Source organism: Triturus cristatus, chromosome 11, assembly GCF_964204655.1.
Source record: "Triturus cristatus chromosome 11, aTriCri1.1, whole genome shotgun sequence".
In the NCBI taxonomy this organism is placed as follows: domain Eukaryota; kingdom Metazoa; phylum Chordata; class Amphibia; order Caudata; family Salamandridae; genus Triturus; species Triturus cristatus.
Genome location: NC_140594.1, coordinates 813,000,098 through 813,020,007, shown reverse-complemented (window position 1 = coordinate 813,020,007; position 19,910 = coordinate 813,000,098).

Below are 19,910 nucleotides of genomic sequence, written 5' to 3'. Positions count from 1 at the left end.
TTGGCCACTCCTATGCCTACCATTTTTCTCCTTTTACAGTAACCTTTTCATTTATTTTCTTCTCCTCTTTTTATTTAAATGTTTCTTCAGTAGATACTAAAGCTCACCAGGCAGTGTGAATGGGTCACTTGCTTGCCGCTCAATTCATCTGCAGTGAGCTCCACCCCACGCAGCTCCTTTCTCTTCTTAACCAGGAGACCATTATGGAAGGCTGGTGTCCATAGTGTAGCATTGTTTTACCATCCCAAGAAGGCCAACAGGTTGGTTTTAAATGGGGCAGCCATGTCTGAACTTTAAATCAATAAGAAATGATTTACAATACGTTTGCAAGATGGACACCCGCTACCATGTTTTTATTTTTATTATTGCGAGAATATGACTACCATTTTTAGACAGCAGCATGTTTCCTTTTTTCTACTGGTATTATTTTAATTTTTCTAGCATATGTTATTGAGATTATGTGGTTTATGGTGATTGTGTCAAAGGGTAAATACAACAATGTTACTTGATGGATGAATGGAGGCATGAGTGCAAAGACGAGTGCCAGATTGCATGTATTGTCACTTGTTGAGCTCCTCAAACCATCAAAGGCCCAGAAAGCACTTTCATTCATAAGGCAGACCTATTGGCATTACCAATGCTTGTTGAAATGTGCTGTGGTATTAATCAGCTTTGCTGCCCTCCTGTGGTCACATCAAGAATATGGTCTTGCCCAGTAGGCTGCAGGTCTGATGCTATCTTGGAATGAAAGATTACTATTACAAACGAACGCCCTGGAGCTGTATCATGACCCATTCACTGCTCTGGCTCGACACAGAAGCGGTGTGTGTGTGTTTCTTTTTCCCTGTTACAGAGACCATACATGAAATCAAAAACCCTCTGAGTTACTTTACATGGGTTGCAAACAGCAGAGCTTGGAAACGGAGGGCTTTCATTGCTTCTTCACGTTTCTCAGCTCTGCTTTCAGCACACCATTCACTAACTTGGAGATTTTTAGAATTAATGTATGTGCAGCAGACAGAAAAAAAAACACGCAGATACCTTTGTCACAGTGCAAAAAATGGGATAATGATATGGCCCCATCGTGAAGGAACTCTCCAACCCCAGCTCTAACACCAACATCCCGACCTTGCAAGACCTGTGCGACTCGCTGGCCACCTTCTTCCATCGCAAGATCGCCGACATCCACGACAGATTCAACGCCACGACCACCCCAACAACCACCGCCCCCACAACCACCACCTGCACCAACCGCCTGCTCTCCTGGACCAGCATTAACGACGAGGACACCAGCGAGATCATGAACACCATCCACTCTGGATCACCGTTAGACCCATGCCTTCACCACATCTTCAACAAAGCCTGCACAGTCATCGCACCCCATCTCCGGAAAGTAATCAATATCTCCTTCGAGACAGCAACCTTCCCGGAAATGCCGAGATCAACGCCTTACTCAAGAAACCCAAGGCGGCCCAAGGACCTCAAGAACTTCCGACCCATCTCCCTGCTCCCATTCCAGGCGAAGGTCACCCAGAAAATCGTCAACAAACAGCTGACAAGCTACCTCGAGGAGAACAGCATCCTGGACCCGTCCCAGTCCGGGTTTTGCAGTAACCACAACACCGAAACGGCCCTCATTGCCACCACTGATGACATCAGGACCCTGCTTGACAACGGAGAAACAGCGGCCCTCATCCTCCTGGACCTGTTAGCCGCCTTCGACACGGTCTGCCACCGCACACTACGAACACGCCTACATGATGCCGGGATCCAAGAGAAGGCCCTGGACTGGACCACATCCTTCCTTTCCGGCAGAACTCAGAACGTCTGCCACCCCCCTTCAGCCCCAATGCCACAGAAATCATCTGCGGCGTACCCCAGGGCTCTTCCCTCAGCCCAATGCTGTTCAACATCTGCACGGCACCCCTCGCCCACGTCGCCCGACAGTACGACCTCAACATCATCTCCTATGCTGACGACACCCAGCTGATCCTCTCCCTCACCAAAGACCCTCACACTGCCAAAGCCAACCTCCACAAAGGAATGAAGGCCGTCGCCGAATGGATGAGGAACAGCCGACTGAAGCTGAACTCGGACAAGATGGAGGCCCTCATCCTCGGCCCCACCCCTTCAGCCTGGGACGACTCCTGGTGGCCGACAACACTAGGAACAGCCCGACACCCACCGACCACGCACGCAACCTAGGGGTCATCCTCGACTCCACCCTCTCCATGACTAAGCAGGTCAACGCCGTCTCCTCATACTACTTCAACACCCTCTGAATGCTCTGCAGGATCTTCAAGTGGATCCCCACCGAAACGAGAAGAAAGGTCACCCAGGCCTCCGTCACCAGCAGGCTGGACTACGGAACGCCCTCTACGCAGGAACGTCGACCAAGCTCCTGAGACGACTGCAACACATCCAAAATGCCTCGGCACTTCTGAACCTCGACATGCCCCGCCGCAGCCACATCTCACCCCACCTGAGAGACCTGCACTGACTCCCCATCAACAAGAGGATAACCTTCAAGCTCCTCATCCACACACACACAAAGCTCTCCACAACACCGGCCCAGCATACCTCAACAGATGACTCAGCTTCTACACCCCCACCCGCCAGCTCCGCTCCACCGGCCTCGCCCTCGCCACAGTGCCCCACATCCGAAGAACGACCGCCGGCAGAAGATCTTTCTCCCACCTCGCCGCCAAGACCTGGAACACCCTCCGCACCAACCTACTGCAGACCCAAGACCTACTGGCCTTCAAAAGACTCCTCAAGACCTGGCTCTTCGATCAGTAGCAGCGACCCCCCCCCCCTGCGCCTAGAGACCCTCACGGGTATGTAGTGCGCTTTACAAGTGTCTTGATTGATTGATTGATTGATTGGTTGATTGATAGTGGACCAGCAGAAAAAGAGGACAGGAATGCGCTATATAATGTTAAATATGGAGCATCCCTGTCCTCACACAGCGGTGCAGCAAGGCGCCTTGATGCGCTGCATTGAGTGACATTTTAATAAAACCTAAAGTACTTTGACAGGGAAGAGTCAGTGACCTGAGGATTAAGTGTGAGTAATTAAAGCCGAGCTGCAAACAGCCAAAACTTTCTGAACCAGTGATCCTTTGAGGGATGAGTTAACAGCAGATTAGTCTTCCCCACAACAGGGATCTCAGGAGTAAATGCCTTAGTGAATTACCCAGTCAATAAATTGCTCACACCGTGGGCAGGGGCATGGCTTGTTTCAGGCAGATCTAGGGCTGATGACCTGTGACATAACTTACACAGCCTCAGACCAGGACAACCCAACTTTAAAAAAACACAATACTTCTCTGCAATTCAGGTGAGTGCTGAGCCTGGGAAGTGCCCACCAACCATGAGGATACGTGTTTCATGCAGATACCAAGTATGCACAATTGGATGATGCCTTTAAATACCTGTTCATAGTGTTTTCGACAAATGTAGTTGTCATTTTATGAATTTTAATACTGCATTTTATTTTGCTCTGACGTTTTCGGTTCAGTAGAGCCGAATAAAGTATTTGATGACCTGACATAGATACCAAGTTTATGCTAAATCATTTGTCTCGTGCCCTGCTTCCTACTCAGTTAAGGTTAAATGCTGGTTTGCATTTGTCATTTAAAAGCTCCAAGAGTCAGTATGTTTACAACTTCTGGAAGCAAACCGCAGCCAATGTTAAGGAGCTAGAACATAGGCTGGAGTACTCACCGGTGAAATGGATGAGTGAGTCAATAGCTCACTTCTGAAAGTGGGAGCCTGTAGTCTGAGCCCCGACAAGGGTAGCCCAGCCTTTCATGTGTACTAGGTCAATACAGTGAATAAATAATTTCGATTTGCGCGACAGTTAAACATAATTTCCGCCCATTGTAGGTAAACCTGTGGCGTGCGATGCTACAGTTGTTGACAGTGCAGTCTCGCCTCGAAGCCTCATTTAAATACAACATTCTATATTTCTGCCGGAATTTTTCAAGATTCTTTTCAGTTTTAGCTTTACCAGAATGTGCTTTCATGTGATGTGCCTCACACCTCCGAAGTGAATAAGTGTTGCCACTCTTGACGCTTTAAATTACGTTCTTGGCACACTGGAGAGAAGTTGGCCTAGCGGCTAGGGCGCTCGACTGGGGAGCTAGGTTCGAGTCTCGCTAGTGACGCTGAACATTCTGTGATTCTGGGCAAATCAATTAAAAATCCCCGTGCCTAACAAAAAAATAAAAGAATGTGTGTCCTCATGTAACGGAACTGGTGCTATGTAAAGCGCTCTGATACCTGATTAGATTCGGGTCAAGTTCGCGTGAAACTCTGCAAAAAGAAATGTTGGTGTGGACCGCTAGAGACTGCTGGCTTTAGGGACAAGTTCCTCACTTGAGCAGAGTGCGTGTGGTGTTACCTAGACTTTGTCCAGAATTTTGAACGGTTTGTATTTCACTCCTGCTGCCTCTGGCAGACAGCAGAGATGTGCGACGAGCAGTGACGATTAACAAACGTGACGTGCAGAACAGACAACTTCGGCTCTGTGATTCTCTGCTGTGAAGCGAAAATCAAAAACACTCCTGGGGCTTTCTATTGCAGAAAGCGGTGATAGGGTTTTCTTGAGGATTAGTAAATGTTGATTTGCTTATCTTTATCCAGAAAAATATGTTTTTTAACCCCCGACCAGCGCTGCTCAAGGGGCGTGCGACCGGTGCCACCGCACCGGGTGTTGACCTCCGGGGTGCGCCCTGTTTGAAAGTTTATTTCCTTGCCGCCAGCTATTTCCAAACATCAATACACGTCAAGAAAATTCCGGTGGATACTGTTATCTTGGAGAGGGATCAGAGTGTTGCCTAGTTGAGGTTTTGTCCAATCATAACATAGCACAGAGGGTTAATGTGCCTGCTGCAAAGAACCATGCAGACCACAAAGTGCATATATTGCAAATAGGTCAGTGGGTTATTGCTCTTCTAACAGACATCCTTTTGTTACTTACAGTTTATATGTTAAAGTCCTAATATAGAGCAGTGAATTATTAACTGTCATCGAAGAACTGCATGCACACCTCAAAGTATAGATTAGAGCATTGATTAATGTTGCAAAAAGGGTTCATTTGTATCGAAATCGATTCTTATTATGAAAGAGAACCCCCAACTATGGCGTTCCCTTTTCAATTCTGAGTTTGTGCTTCTCCAGACCAAGCACTCTTAGACTACCCTGCCTGCCAGTATGGGTGACATGTCACTCCTACACCTTGCAGTACTCTGGCCTGTGTAACATTCCCTATACACTGATTTACACACAAATGGTTGGTTGTCTCTGTGTAATGTGTGTGAGGCAAAGTGCTCTGACGCCCTACACTGGTATGAGTGGCGCTATATAACTAATTGAATGCATCTGAAAGAGAGTGGTTATGGAAGCACGAGGGGCACTGTTAAAGGGTAGTGGTGAGGGAAACCACGGAGGAGGTGACATGGACGGGGGTGCGGAAGGGGCAATAAACATTGTCACACCGGGCGCCACTAGCGCCAGGGGCGTAACACAGGCCCCCGCATCCCCCGCAATGGGGGGGGGGGGGGCGAGCTGCAGGGGGCCCCTCAGCCCAGTACTCAAGCCTTAAAGCTGAGGCCCCTCCGTGTACCGTGCAGGGGGCCCCCCTCAGCTTTCGTTACGCCACTGACTAGCGCTAAAGCTGGCCCTGCCCTCGACTGCCATATTTGCAACTGGTGGTAAATCCAAGGAAACGCTCAAGGTCTTTGACTTATATGTTATGCTGTTGCAGGGGCTTTTTTGTGGTTAGTAAATAGCAGGACCCCAGACTGAGCCTCGCCGAACTCCGCTGCGGAAGGATTTGATCGTGTGCAGTATTAAATAACAGATTCATCCCACGCCTGCCCACCGGAGACAAACGACAGAGAACGGTCAACATTGGAGAGAAAAGAGGAGGACACATCAAGTAAGAGATTTAAAATCAATTTCTTGTCATCTGCCGCAGCAGTAGTGTTTCCCCTCCATGTACAAATTAGGGCAGTTCAATGCAGGTGTTAGATTGCGATCTTTCAAATTGTCCCCTTGCTCCGAGTACATGAGCACCTGCCTGTCATTCAGAAGTCGTGTTTCGCTGCTTCCCTGGCGAGGGCTCTGGACAAGATGTCGCTCTGTGTCCAAGTTCCCGTTATCTGTTTTCTTTCGTGTACAGGTTTGCATCAGAGGCGCAACTAGAGCCAAATTTCGGGGGGGGGGGGCTGAGCAAAAATTTCGGGGGGGGGGGGGGCTGAAATTTAAGCAATAGGCAGAGTGGAGCTGCAGGGGCTCTTAGAAGGGGTGAAACAACAGCGAGGCCTCATTAACATGCAAATGGTCTTTTAAAGACCTGTGAAGTGCTCGGGTGCGGCTGCTTTTTTGCCCGGGAAGGTGTCTCATCCCGGGCTGCCACACGCGACGGGGGAGGGGGGGGGGGGGGGGCTGAAGCCCTGCGAGTCCAATGGGTGTTGCGCGCCTGGTTTGCATTGTTTTCAAAAGTGTTGTGGAATGACTCAGGCTGTTGCAGTCCTCTTGTATTCCTAGAAAAAAGATATTTATGTTTTGCATTTGAACAAGAAACACAACAGTTCCTAAATTAAGTGCATTTATTAACTCTTGATGTATAGACAACACAGCCCCTCAGCTCCCTGCAACTGCCTTGGCTCGGTTCCAAAATATCGACATTCTGAATGACATATTAACATTCCAATTAGCAGAAAAGAGAATTATTTACACTTCAAGAGCAAACACAACAGCTGGGCACCCAGCAAGAGCTTCCCAACGGTAAATGAACTAACTGCACAGGCCTGACTGTCAAAGCAAGATCAGAAGACCCGTGGGCCTTCGTTACAAGAAAATGACACAGCCCGGCGGTGCAAGCCATTTTGCTGCGCCGAGCAGTTTCATTTTAAACGCACAGGGATGCGCCATATTTACAAAGATATGACACATCCCTGTGCGTTCCCCTGCGCTGGCACACAATCGTCTGCCATGCGCCAACGCAGGCACCCTTGCACCATTGTACTAAGGTGCCTGCATTGCGGGGATTATTGTTTTTGTGCAGGAATGGACACTTTCCTGCACAAAAACAATCATTGATGGTGTTTACCTCTTTGAATGCAGCACACGTAGAAAAAGGAAAAACGAGGAGAAATCAATGTATTTATCCTTATTGTGCCTCCACACCTCCCCTGGGGAGGCATAGGATTCTGATGCGTTACCAGGTTTACGAAATGTTGTAAATCTGGGAATGTGGCAGAATCCATGGGTGTTGCGTGAGAACGCCCACAGCAACACCCTTGGCATGCCCTTTGCCCCTTTCACGCAAAGTGATGAGTGAAAAGGGGCCATATTTACAAGTCCATAAAAAGCCACGCAGGGTGGCTTTGCATTGCCTTGTAAATATTGGCCAGCACACTGAGTTGCCAGTGCATCATAAAAAGTAAGGTACTGGCGGCCAAAGAGGCTTGTGAATAAGCCCCCAGGTGTTTACTCGTTTCCTCATTCTCATTTGGGATCCAGCCATATTTACTATCCAGTGCTAATCATTATGAAAAATATCTTTTAACACGATTCCGGTTCAGTACTTTCCATCGGTTGTTAACTTTCCCGAAGACAAAAGATTGGTCTAGTAAACTAACTCCTTGTCCATGTGATGGTCAATCAGAACAATCACTACTGCACATAGTCTTCTTCTGTAGTTACTATGAATTCCCACGCCAAAAGTGGATTTTACCTCTATTAAAATTCATAGGCTTACGCCAGTGTCGCCCGGCCCTTCTTGCCTTACAATGTTTGGACACTGAGTACAGCATCTTCCCAACAGCCAGTTTTTTAAAAGCTTGTGTTAAATATCGTGCAAACTATGACCTTTCTTAAATCGCGAGATCGTAATTGTGATTTAGACTGAAAGAAATAATGTGTTATATACTAGTTGTTTTTACAATCCATGCATAAGAACCTTTTTATGATCTATATGAATTCTCATGATTTTAAAGTTTTGTTTTTAACTTTTGTATACTTTTATGGACACAAAATTTGTATCCGAATAAAGTTTTAATTGATTGATTGATTGATACTCGTTTCCTGACGATGGCTTCACTCAGACTTGGATGCAGCTGAAGTGGTAGAGGAGTCCAGACCCTGGCTGCTAGAAACCGGAAGGAGGGTCCATCCTGTCTAACTCGTGTGATCCTGGGCACCAGAGCAGGCCTTAAGTTCAAGGACCTCCAACCTCCAGGAAGAGTGTAGGGCTCAATCAGGTGTCTGAGAAAGATGGCGCCGTTGTTGCCAAAAGCACGACATGCAAAGCAGAGGGTCTGAAATGTCACCCTTTTCATACGTCAGCCAATGAAGATCGGACAGGTGTGAGGAACGAACTGATGTTTGGGAATTATCAGGAGCAAGTGTGTCTTTTATTTTTTAGAACACATTTTGTTAATTCCCTTATATGATTTTAACAGCCAAGAAACACTACAACATCACATAACGTGGTAAACATGCAAAAACCAGGCGCCTACTCTCCACCCATCCACAGACAATGCAAAGAACCCCTGAACAGAGGGGAAGGTAAGTCCCAGAGAGCGTCAGCGGCTCGAGCCCCAGACAGCGCTTTGTAATGTTTGCAGACGTTGCCGTAATGTCTATGAAATACACAAGTCAAAACATCCCGTAGTCCAGGCGAGCTGTAATGACAGCCTGGGCCACTGTTTTTTGGGGTGGGGGGAGCCCATGAGATTTTCTTAAGGTTCATTAAAAGATCCAAAGAGCAGGCTGGCAGATTCCTTACATGGTGGCCCAGAGTTAGACTGTCCTCGGCCATAAAGACAGGCAGGGCTGACAAAATAATGCTAGCCCGGTTGGTTAGTATCTTGTGGGTTTAATATTCCCATGGAGTGAATACTTAGTCGGGAGTGAGGTCCTTTTTCCAGGTCCGCCTTTAGTGCCGGTACTTTCAATCACCGCAACGTGTCAGGAGCCTTGTTGTGCACTGTGTTTGTCACCACCCTCAGGGCTTTAAGTGGGCTGGGTCCCGCCAGTGTTCAGCAAGGACAGTTCTAAACAAGCATTTGCAATGCAGTAGGTCTCGCATTTACGCGAGTTTGAGCTATTGACATTGCAAATGACAATGCCTTTTATGTTTTTTTTTTTTTTTTTTTTTTTTGAAACCGTTTATTACAAAACTCAAAAAAATATACAAAGATGGGCCTACAACCTTCCGGCCGGCCGCTAGCAGACAAAAGGAGCATATGATACACATTGTAGAGCGTGTGTTGCGGCTGAGGAAGATGCACAGGAGTTAGCAGCGTTGATAGCCACACCATCCGGACCCCACTGTACGGTTTCATTTTGAACTGAAAGAACAACCAGAAAAACAAACCCACAAGGCAATCCACAATCAGAAATAGCAGCATGTGCTCCCCTGAGAGGGGGACCCTACCAGTCCATAGGAGTATCAAGAAGGGGAAGAGATCAGGACTAGGGCTGGGTAAACTCAATGCCCGGAACAAGGAAGATGGGTCGGCTAAGGGGATGGGGCAGGCGACGGATCGGGCAATAACGGCGGAGCACAGATTCCCCCGTGGTAGGCGTTCCAGGGGCCCCATACTTTCACCCATGTCCCAGGCTTACCTCTCGCCACATACACCACCTTTTCCCAAAACATGCACCAATCCATATGTTCCTTCCAGGCCGAGACAGTCGGGGACCTCTGGGATCCCCACAGTTGAGCAATATCACGCTTGGCCACCATATATCCCAGAGCCACCCACCACGTCTGTGGCGCCGAGTAGTCGGTAGGTTCCCACACATTCATCAGGCATCTCCTCGCTTCGGGTAGCAGCACCACATGCGTAACCACACGCAGGACCTCATGGACACCACGCCAGAATCGCTCCACCTCCGGGCATTCCCACAATATGTGCAGAAAGGTCCCCAAAGCGCCACACCCATGCTTACACAACCCGTCCACAGCATAGCCCATACGCAGGAGCCTTGGCCCCGTCATGTATACTCTGTGGAGTATCTTGAGCTGGACGAAGCGAAGGCGGGCCGGTATGGCCACCTCTTTCGGGGAGGCCACCGCAGAGGTCCAGTCCTCGTCGTCCAGCTCCAGTCCATCGGCAACCCAAGCCTCACGAAGGGCAGTCAGCAATCCCGAGCGGTCATTGATCAGTTTTTTGTAGATCAGTGAGATCGTGCTGTCCGGAACGTGTCCATCCAGCACTCTATCCTCCAGGGGGGAATACTCCGGGATGGATGCAACGTCCGGGAAGACGGAGCCCAGTGCATGACGGATCTGCAAATACCGAAAGTACTCCCTGTCATGCAACTGGAGTTCCGTCTGCAGCATCTCGAACGTTTTAAATCCTCCCCTCGTCCAGAGATCCCCCACTTTGCTGATGCCTATCATGTCCCACTTCTCGAAGCCCTTCGAGGTCCACAGGGAGCCCAACTGCTCGGACGCGTATAGTGGTGATGCCCGGGTCAGACGGTCCTTCCACCCCATCGCCACATTAGCCGCGTGCCACACTCGCACCATGACACGCGTGGGGCCGGTCAGCCGAGCGTCGGGCGCGCTGGAGTAGAGCGCTCAATTATAGTCCTCACCCGGGAGTAGCATCTTATCCATTTCGAATGCCGGGTTTAAGGCGGGCCCGTACAGGCCGTGATTAATCGCAGCCAGCTGGGAGGCCCAATAGTACCGTTTGATATCCGGGAGGGCAATCCCTCCGTCATACCATGGGAGCGTCAGCTTCGCCAGGGCGATACGCGGCCTCCCGTCCCAGAACAGGCGGCGCTGCAAACTCTCCACCTCACGGAAGTAGCGCGCTGGGACGAGGTCCATAGTATTCTGTAAAGCGTACAGGAAACGCGGCAGAGACATCATCTAAAACAATGCCGCCCAGCCGAGCGGCGAAAGCGGCAAGCGCCGCCAGCGCGTGACATCTTCCTTCAGGCGCTGGAGGGGGGGAAGCAAGTTCCGATCATACCGGGCCTCCGGGTCCAGAGTAATGAAGACACCCAGGTACCGAGATCCCTGTGGGGCGATCTGGATCGGACAGCCCCGCGGGAGAATAGGAGCCTCCCCAGAGAGAACATACACGCACGATTTAGCCCAGTTGATGACAAGGCCGGAGTTACGACCAAATGAATGCAAAACATCAACCAGTACTATCAGTGATTTACGTGGGGAAGCTAGGTACAAGAGGATGTCATCAGCGTATAGGGATACGCGGTCCTCATACTCGGGGGTCCAATGGAGACCACGGATGGAAGGCTCCCACCGCAGCCACTCCGCCAGGGGCTCCAAGGCAAGCGCAAAAAGGAGCGGCGATAAGGGGCAGCCCTGCCGCGTGCCCCGGCCCAGCTCGAACGGAGCCGATACTCTACCGTTCACCACCACCTGCGCCAATGGGCCCGAATACAGCAATTTGACCCAACTGATGAACCCTGCGCCAAAGCCAAACTTCGCAAGCATCGCCCAGATGTATGGCCATTCAAGCGTGTCAAACGCCATGGTGGCGTCCAAGGACGCCAAAATGGCCGGCTCCCGTATGTACTGAACACGTGCGAGCACCCCATGCAAACGCCGCAAGTTAAGGGCCGTGTTATGATGGGGAATAAAGCCGGACTGATCCTGGTGAACCAGGTCGCCCACCACGCCGACCAGCCGATTGGCCAGGACCTTGGCGAGAATTTTGGGCTCCGCGTTCAGTAGCGAAATGGGCCGATAGGATGTAACCCGGTCCCGAGGTCTCCCCTCCTTGTGGATAACCACGATTGTAGCCAGACGCTGGTCCAGCGGGAGGGAGCCCACCGAGTGAGCCTCCAGGAACATCGATCGGAGATGTGGTGCCAGCGTATCCGGTCGCAACTTGTACAACTCGACGGGGAGACCATTAGGACCCATGGCCTTGCCGGAAGCGACCGAACGTATGGCGAGGGTGATTTCGTCGGAGGTTGGAGCGGCGTCCAACGACACTCTGTCCTCCTCCGAAAGGGAAGGCAGCGCGATATCCCTGAGCAGGGCACGGGAATCCTCTTCAGAGCGGGAAGACACCGGGGAATACACCCCACGGAAATAATCCGCGAAGCAGGAGACAATTTCTTCCGGCTCAGTAACACACACACCGTCCGTTTTCTCAATCAGCGGGACTACACGACTCGCTCTCTCCTTTTTGTCCAGCCACGCAATCAATTTACCAGCCTTATCACCCACATCATACAGTCTCCCCTGTTGCTCTCTACTGAGGCCCCTGGCCGCCTCCGTGACGAGGGCCCTATAGGCCGCTTGCTTGAGTTGGAGAACATGTAATACGGCATCCGTCACCCCACATTCTAGATTACCCTCCAACTCGGCTATCTCAGCTTCCACCCGGGTCACCTCCTCCCGCTCGTGCCTCCGGGTGTGGGAAATAAGGGACAGGGCCTCTCCTCGTAGTACTGTCTTGAATGCCTCCCACAGTGAGACAGCCGAAGGCACGGACCCCACATTCTCGTCAAAATAGCGCTGGAGGGATTTAATCAATTCAGCGCGAATGGTGGGGTCGCGCAGGTACCAGGGATTGATCGGGACCACCCTACCCTCACCCCTCGGAAAAAGATCCAGGTGTAACAGGAGCGGGGAATGGTCCGAGATACCCCGTGCCAAATGGCGGACCTCTCCCACCCTCCCAACATAGGCCGCCGGGACCAGGACATAATCTAGTCGTGAGAGACTGCCATGGGCCCCCGAATGGAAGGTATACTGTAGCTGCGTGGGATGTTTTAAACGCCAGCAATCCACCAATCCCAAAGTGTCCAATAGGCCAGATAGCCACGCTTGGGCCCGGGGGAGGTCCCTTGGGGGGTGACGATCCACAGTCCCGGAAACCACCGCATTGAAATCCCCCCCCCACCACCAGAATCCCCCCCGGAAGGCCAAGGAGGAGGCGCCCCAGGTCCGCAAAGGTAGTCGACTGCAGCCCCGGCGGGACGTATACTGACACAAAAACGACCACTTTGCCCTCCATCCTTCCCACCAAGACCGTGTAACGTCCCCTGTCGTCATGGAGCACCACATCAATCTCCAACGGGAGCGAGTTCTTAACCATGATGCCCACACCCCTTGAGCCAGACGTGAAGCCCGAATGGGCCACTAGGCGATAGCCACGCCGATTCATGGCGCAGAAGGAGTTGCCAATGAGGTGTGTCTCCTGCAGAAAAACTACATCGGGCGAGATTCGCTTCAAGAACTGCAGGACCACACCACGTTTAATCCTGTCCCCCAGTCCATTCACGTTCCAGGACAACAGTTATGTTTGTTTTTTGAACATAAACAAAAGGCATTGTCATTTACAATGCCAATAGCTTAAACACGTGTAAATGCGAGACCTATTGCATTGCAAATGCTTGTTACACTTGTTAACACTGTTTGGGCATTGGTTGCACCTCAATTTAACACCCACATATTGCAATAATCAACCAGTGACCTTTCCAAAACACCTTCCACTGCGCAGCAACACGTGTTGCCGCATTATCAGTAACTTTTGAACAGTTTAATCTAGAAGCACATTTTTGGTGGTTAAAATCAGCAGATAATGCAGCAGATGATGGATTATGTGATAAATACTGCTAATCTATAATTATGTGAAAATCGCTGCGCCTTCACAATCGAATTATGACAGTGGCTCTGCTTACATGAAATGGCTCCCTATCGAGGCATGCAGCCTCGTGAGAACTGCTTTCTTGACAGTCACAGCTCTGAATCTCCAAAATATCTCTCGCTGAAGCTTTCCTTTTCTAGAGACTCTTGCTCGCTGTGTTGGAAAGATAGATCTCTCTTGACTTCAAGTTTCAAGAAGTTAGTGCTTTGCAAGAGCAGTTAACGTTGATGCTGAACTGAACACTTTCTGCGTGAATCTTTTATTATTCATTTGCATATTCAGCTATCTGTTGATGCTTTGCAAGATCGTTTTGTTGAAGCAGAAAGTGTAATTAAACTATATTATTTGTGGAATGTTGTTTCTCATCACTTATTAATACACCCTGTCTAGCGTAATATTCTTTCCCTCAATAAATAGCGTAACCAATGTGGTTTTTTTTGTGCAAAAATAAATTGTTCAATTACGTTAGCTCATAAATGATTAACTTTTTTGCCTCCCTTTACATCTTCTCTGTGATGCATACTGGAAGCCAGTTGGGTGAAGTTTGTGCTTTTAAAGACAACAAACAAGTTTAAAAAACATAAAATAAAATAAAAATAAAAAGGATGTTCCCAAGTGAACCTTTGCCCACCACCATCCGGTCTTCTACCCCTATGGCCAGTATCAGTTCGGGGATCCCTCCAGGTCCAAGAACGCCACCCATGAGAGCACCAGCACCCTGAAGGCCTGGCTGAACGAGCACCGCAAGAACCCCGGCAAGGGCGAGAGGATCATGCTCTGTGAATATGTAATATATATATATATATATATATATATATATATATATATATATATATATATATATATATTATCTACTGGCGGTCGCCAGTAGATAGTTATAGTTAGGACCGTGTTTCCATAGGAAATCCGCAACATTCTATTTGGAATAACTTTGGCGCCGGTCGACGAATCCTCGCGAAATTTTCAAAACTAATGGGGCGCTACGCTCCGCTCCTACCCTGAAAGTCTCAGGGGGATTCGTCAAGCGGGGGCTGAGAAAAAGGGGGGTCCCAAAACGCATTTTCCCCATGCATTTTCCCATAGGACCTTTAGTCCGAGCTACAGCCCGAACGGCTGAACAGAATTACTTGAAATTTGGCAGAGAGGTAGTCCGCAGGTCAAGGATGTGCCTTTTGTAGGTCTGGTGTAAATCTGTTCAGTAGGTCCTGAGAAAATAGCATTTAAATCAATATATATATCTGTAAGCGCGCTCCGTGCGCTCACCGTAAGCTTACCGTACGCGTACGGTGCTGTGCGCGAGCTCAATTCTGATTGGTGGTTACATGACTGTAAACATTCGAATCGGTCGAAATCAGGAAGTGTCGTCCGCCATTTTCTGTCTCTCGCACTGACAAACAAAGGTGGGGAACGTGAAAAGGGGGCAACGAAGAGAGTTGCAGACCCCCTAGTGTTTGTCAGGGGGTCCAAGAAGGACCCAAAAGTACGAAAAATACATTTAATAATTTTATTAAAAAAAAATGTAACTGTGTATGCAGGGTGTGCGCACAGTGAAAAACCAGAAAAAAAATAAAAAATAAATACATAACTTAGCATTTAAAAAACCGTACAAATTCACTGAAAAAACCATAGGTTTCACACACGTTATAGTTAGGAATTATCATTTACAAAACCTTGCAAATTCACTTAAAAAACCATAGGTTTCACACATGTTATAGTTAGCTGTACATTTCACTCGTAAAAAACCAATGAAATTCCACGTTATAGTTAGATCAGGTAACTATAACTTGCGCGACCGCAATCCACAATGTGTAATTTCAGATGTCATCATTGATGTCATGAGTGATGTCACTGACCATGTCATGAGTGATGTAATATGTGACGTCATCAGCAGTTTATTGTGGGCGCGCAAGTTATAGTTACCTGATCTAACTATAACGTGGAATTTCATTGGTTTTTTACGAGTGAAATGTACAGCTAACTATAACATGTGTGAAACCTATGGTTTTTTAAGTGAATATATATATATATATATATGTGTCCAATCCTAATCGCTTCAACTTTTCTTAATAAGTAATCTTAAGTGAATTTGCAACTTGTATATCTGTAACTCTCACCATGAGCAACTGTAGTAGATGCATGTACTGCCACTCACCACCGTTCTTTTTGATTTTAGGCGCATGTATCGGTTTCCTATCCTATTTGTAATTCATGTACTCTGGAGTGCTTATGTAATGTAAATTGTGCTATAATAAAACGCTCCGACACCTTCGGGTAAAGTACGCGCTATATAAAAACGCATAAATAAATGCATTCATAAATAAATACATCTCCTGAAAGCGACGGCTCGGTGTTTTGCAGCTCAGCTTTGACGCCTGCTATACCTTTAGTCAGGTACCCGACGTATTCGGGTCATCAACATGCCCGCACCGATGCGAAAAAGCATAATGTGTGCTATCAGCAGCCTGCATGTTTTGTCCTAGAGACAGCTGGGAGCACCCCAGTAGAGAATGCCTTAGGGGGTTCATTTCCCACGGCGAGGCTGGGATCCTATCCTTACACTACTGGGTTTTTACAATCCTCACAATTTTCTCAGGTGAATGTGAGAAGGCGCGAGGGAAGGACGGGTTAGGGGGGTTGTTTTTCCTCTGTTCAACACCACCAACAAATATCTCATGGGGGTCGTTTGTCATGATGGGATAGATTGAACAGCAGTAAGGAAGGAGATAGCTGACCCTTGACCTCGCCCACGCCCTCTGAAGAACCCCCTCCCAGACAAGCCTACCTCCCTCCGTGATAGACAATAGGATTCTAGAACGGGGTGAGTGGGCAGGGCAGGGGGGGGTGAGCGGGGGAGCGAGTGCTTTCTCAATAACAACACCACCACCCATAGGCTGGCTGCCTCTGGTGCGCGACAGGAAAAATAGGTTAGGCAATGCGGACTCACTGTTTTATTATTTCTGGGATCACTAAAAAGGAGTATCGTTCAGTTTAAGTAATGCATAATGTATAATGATATTGCCACCAATCACTGCCTCGAGATCCAGACACGACAAAAGCCACCAGGCATCAAATGTCACTGCTGCCAAGTCCTTTCTTCCGTGCTGGTTTTCAGACCGGTTCCGGCCACCTCGACAGAGGCAATGCTGTCCTACCCAGCATCTCTGCCACACACCTGGTGAAAGTCTTACAGCCTGCAGTCAACCTGATAAAACAAGCAGGAAGGGGATGGCAAATGGTGTGCACTTTCACCGCCGCTTTGATGTCCTCAGTGGCCGCGCGGCTTACTGAGGACATCAAAGCGGCCGTGAGTGAAAGTGATCACGCAGTGCTTTTCAGGCTGCCAAATGGTGCGCGTGCCCGCCGCACATGCACTGTATTTGGAGGCCTGAAAAGCACTCGTTTGCACTTCCAGATCCCCCTTTAACAAAAGCTCTCGCGAGAGCAGCGCTAAAGCGCTGTCTCAGGCGAGACCTAAAAAGCAGGTGCGGAGACGGGTCCCTATCGGGCTCTCCATTTTTGCCCTTACCCTCGGTGAAAAAAATGCCTTACTCTGCAGCATTACCAGCCTTCACTGCCTTTGTGGTGACGTCAAAGAGATTCGTTATTGTTCCTTCACAGTCTCATCACGTCAAAACCGAAGCATTTTCCATATTATATACAGCGGAGCCATAGTTGCTGCTTATTTAGCTTATGCAACGAACAACCATTGACAAAGCCAATTGTCCAGGTTTATTGTAGGTGTAATGTTACTTGTTGTATTATATGTCTGGGTCCTCTGAAAGAAGCAGCCGGTGGACTATTTCAAGCACAGAATTTCAGTCTGCGTGTTTTTAAGCCACGCCCTTGATTACTTTGACCATGTTCCTTACAGAGAACACCCCAGTTTTTTCATTCCACCCAAGGCCCCGACCACCCTCACCTCATCATAAAGTCCTCCACTGCTGACAGTCCACATTTGCTGCCCTCATCTCACCCACACCAAAGCTCTCCAACTCCATCAATCCACTAATCTCACATGTTAGCCTACTCAGCTCAATAGCACGATTACAGCCAGTATGTAACAAAGACTGAACAGCACTCCTGGCCCACCCTCAGTACCTAGAAGGCACTTTACCTTCACTTACAGGTGCGCCTGGGCCGTATCATGATCTGGCTCGCTGCTCTACACTCACGCACCAGGGGTCTGTGCAATTCTTTTTCTCATTTACCGCCAATAGAGTACATCAAAAAATCTTTGAGTGATTGCATGGGTTATAGACAGTAGAGCTCAAAAACACAGGGCAGTAATTGTATCTTTGGGCCAAGATGTACCTGGCTTTTAGCTGTCACAAATGAGAAATCGTGCAGTTTGCGACTGCTAAAAAGAGTTGTAGGACGCTCGAACCCTATTTTGCGAGTCAGTAATGTATTACCAACTTGAAAAATAGGGTTTGTGAGTCACTATTAAGATGGAGCGTGCCAGGGGCGTCCCTTTCCTAATAGCGAGTCGCAGGGGGATGTACTATTGTTTGGAACAGCAAATGCAGTTCATCACCTACTTCAAGGAGGTGGTAAGGCACTTGCACACAGGAAGGGGTCCCCAAAGGAACCCTTCCCATCTGTGATTAATAGCAAAAACGTTTTTTAAGAGTAGGGAGTAGTCCTACGGACCATTGCCTGTCCTTAAAAAATGAAAGAAAACTTTCAATTTTTTCTTTTAAATTCATCCTCTTGTCCTTTAAGGAAAACATGCTGTATTTGACAAAAAAACGTTGCTTTATTTAAAACGCAAACACAGACATTGTGATCTGCTGTCCCCAGCAGGCCACCAGCCCTATGTTATTGCCCATTCCCAATAGGGTTGCAAATTGAGACCTGTCTCATGAATATTAATGAGGCAGGTCGTTTTCGAACCCATTGGGACTCGCTAAATGTGCCTGAGACACATTAGTACATTCTGTTTTACATCTGGCCATTTGTGTTTTCAAGCTCTGCTGTCTACAGCACATGCACTAACGCAGAGAATTTAGAAATTAATGTATGCAGCGTAGACAGAAAAAAGAAATGCCAGATGCCTTCTCTGCCAGCAGTACACAGAAAACAAGATTATGATATAGCCCAAGGTAGATATGGTACTGTGTATCGCTCCCAGTGAAATCCCACACACCAGCTTTCCCTCTAACTCACCGTGCTTTGCTCCGTGAGGTCCTTTGCTTTCCTGCTGGGCCCCACGGAATACGGAAACGGTGACCGGCCGGGCTTGGCTCTGCCGGGCCAGGCACTACAACTCCCAGGTGCCCCTGGGCTAGGACGCTCTGCCGATCACGCGCTAGGTGGCGCATAAAGCCCCACCTGGTCCCTCGCCCCGCGAGGACGCGCGCGGGACGCGCCGGGCTAAGCCCGGGCAAAGGGCGGGCCGTCTGTGGCCGTCCGGGGCTGGAAGAGGCTGGGCTGGGTCACCTCCCTGTCATCTAAGCTACTAGATACAGTGAGACTTTTAATGCTTTGTTCATGCAACTGAGCTGCCTACTGGTCAAGTCGCCTACGTATTACTATCTAGGTGTTCTGCGCTCAATACTTATAGTGTCATATAAATTCATACGTGCTCTTTGTTATGGCGCTGTGCCTTAGAAATGGGAGGAAGATTGCACAAAGTAGTCTCGGGAGGTCTGTATCTGGAACTCTGGACCAGTTCATCACTAGAGCAGCCAATGTCCTGGAAAAAGAAATTCTATTTACCGAAAAAAGGCTGTCCCTAGAGCTGCTATCCAAACGCTCCTCCTTGGGTACTTTCATGACTGCAGTCTCCCCAGAGCAACCCAGGGCAATCGACGATATCTGCTCTGGAACATGTGTGGAGCAGGCAGGAGTGGGTGGGTCCATTATTACAACAATCAGCAACTCTTTCGATTCAACCCCAGATAGTATATCTATACTAGCTAATAGTCCTGCTGATTCCAATACTTCTGCTTTCCCCACTCTGCCCCTCATAAATGTATCCAATTCACCTCAACTAGGAAAGATCAAACATCTCCAACATACAGCCGGGAAAAGAAAGCGATGGGGAGGGACACAAAAGGGTTGTAGTGCTAAGTTAACTAAAGTTACCGCTACAAACGTATCTTCCATTTCTAAAGCGCATCATAGAACTGCTACCATTGCTCCTGGCAATACGACATCTAAGCAAATACCTTGTCGTCCTGCTGACAATCAACCCCTAAAAGGTACTCTGGAAATTTTAGAGCAACTTTTAAGATCTTTGTTGCTTCCCCTA